Source organism: Rhagoletis pomonella, unplaced genomic scaffold (assembly GCF_013731165.1).
Source record: "Rhagoletis pomonella isolate Grant_MI unplaced genomic scaffold, Rhpom_1.0 Rhpom_scaffold_00007, whole genome shotgun sequence".
In the NCBI taxonomy this organism is placed as follows: Eukaryota; Metazoa; Arthropoda; class Insecta; order Diptera; family Tephritidae; genus Rhagoletis; species Rhagoletis pomonella.
In genome coordinates, this window is record NW_023458561.1 from 41,119,991 (window position 1) to 41,122,013 (window position 2,023).

Sequence of the window (2,023 nt, forward strand, 5' to 3'; positions counted from 1 at the left end):
TTTTTTTTTAATTTGAGTTATTTTTAGCTTTAATATTCTTTAACAAAACCCATATAAATCCAAGATTAAAACTTTGTGCAATATTAAAAAAAAAAAAACATTCAACAAACTTTCGTAAAAATTTCTAGCATTTTATTTAGATTTTCTAGAAAGATTTTTGAAGGTTTTGTAGCTCACTCAATTCTAATATAATAAAGTGCATGTTTTAAGTGGCTAGAAATGTTTGTTTTAGAATTGCCCACAAAAACTTCCCCACGAGTTGGCTTCCCTGGTATACATATACGCTATCCTTGAAAAGGCAGCGAAAGCTTCATTCAACTGCACGACTTGTTCCCACGCACACAGTGACATCGATTGCATGCACACTACAAAAATGCTCTGCCGAGGCTGCCCGCCTCTGATCTAAATACATTCCTGCACCAAAAAGAATATTTGGCAAAAATGTCGCTTAAAGCTTTTTGGCGGTTAGACTGGGTTCACACAGAGAAATCTTTGTTGCTCATTTTCGGCAATTTCTCTTTTGGTGTTGCTCTTCGGTTTCACACAGAGCAATTCTTTTGTACATAATTGTTGTTGTCAGCTGTGAACGGCCAAGTAGAATTACTCAGACGAACGAGAGCACAAAGCGTGTTGCCCGAGCACGGGCAACTCGGTGCCCTTCCTCGTCACTCCCTCTCCCACAAGTAAGGAGTTGCCGCAACAAAAGTTTCTCTGTCTGAACCTAGACTTAGGGCTCGATATATGTATCTCGTTAACTGGTCTATTAATTTCTACCAAACTCGGTACAGTTATTAACCTTGCCGCAGAAAAGGAATATGTTGATAATTTTTTTAAATCGGACTAAAATTACGCCCACTTACGGTATATTTCAGAAATAAGAAAACTCCGACATTCCAATAACTATAGATGCCAATTTACTCCAAGTTATAGCAATATCTTAACAAGAAACAAGATTCTAGATTTTGGGAAAATGGGCGTGGTACCACCCACCTATGCCTACATAAGTGTATATCGATAATCGCTTTATCGATTTCCACCAAACTTGGTCCAATTACTTAAATATATCAAAGCATTTTATCGAAACTATTGAGAAAAACTCTTGCTTATCATGCATTTCGTTGAAGGGTGAAAAACGATATTTAATACTTGCCGCGGGTATGTAAAGTTCGGTTTCGCCCGAATTTATACTTCTTTAGTTGTTTTGGTACTGAACTACTTAAAATAGTAAGTACAAAAAAAAATTGGGTTAGGCCACTCCTACTCTCACAGCGTAAATTGTCGAGAGGTGACCGTGGTTAGAAAAATCATTTGCTTCAATTTTTAATGTTGCAGAAATCAAAAATCGAATTGGTTCTTGTCAAGCGCAAGTCAGACCTTATCCCTCCAGCCGTGTCGCCCGAATCCATTAAATTTAATTTCCATCATAGTCTTTTATAACGTTTTTCATATTCCCGGTTCTACTTTTATCATTCAATTTTTAAATAATACAAGTTAAAATCTAAACTACGCACAAAAAGTCGCAATTTTATTATTTTTTATTCAAATAGTTAATTACCAAAAAATGTCAAATCAACCCTGCAAATGTAACCACCCTGCAATTAGAACTGTCAGTTTGACATTTCAGTACTGCCAATATGACGTCAAACGAAGAAGCATGTCTTCCTTTCTCAAAAAGTCGTGCCTGTGCTAAAGACGTGTTTCAATACTTTTTAAGTGTTTTAACAGGTAATTTTTGCAAAATGTCCCAAGTAATTCTTTTAAAAAGTGTCTGGCGTAACTGCTGCACAAGGAAACAGTGAATTTGTAACTGAAATATTCCACTTCGTCGTTGGAGCACACGTGGATATATATATGATTCCTCCGTTGTATGCAAATGTCAAATCGGGCTTTTGTGAGGTTATGTTGCCGATGTAGAGCATTGGACGCTGGACACAATTTTATTTACTCAAACGCTTTTCACTTTCCTATAATTGTTGTACCTTTATTTACAGAACAGCTGCAAAATGTCCGGTACAACCGCCAC

General features: G+C 36.5%; 1 protein-coding gene across 1 annotated transcript in view; it reads left to right on the top strand.

Annotated features, from left to right (window-relative positions):
* Nucleotides 1-1,674: 1,674 nt before the first annotated feature.
* The window catches only part of LOC118742835 (40S ribosomal protein S24), a 4,363-nt gene continuing 4,014 nt past the window's right edge, over nucleotides 1,675-2,023 (top strand). The window contains exon 1 of the mRNA XM_036475222.1: nucleotides 1,675-1,725. The gene's annotated coding sequence lies outside the window, so the exon portion shown is untranslated. The remainder of the gene's footprint in view (nucleotides 1,726-2,023) is intronic.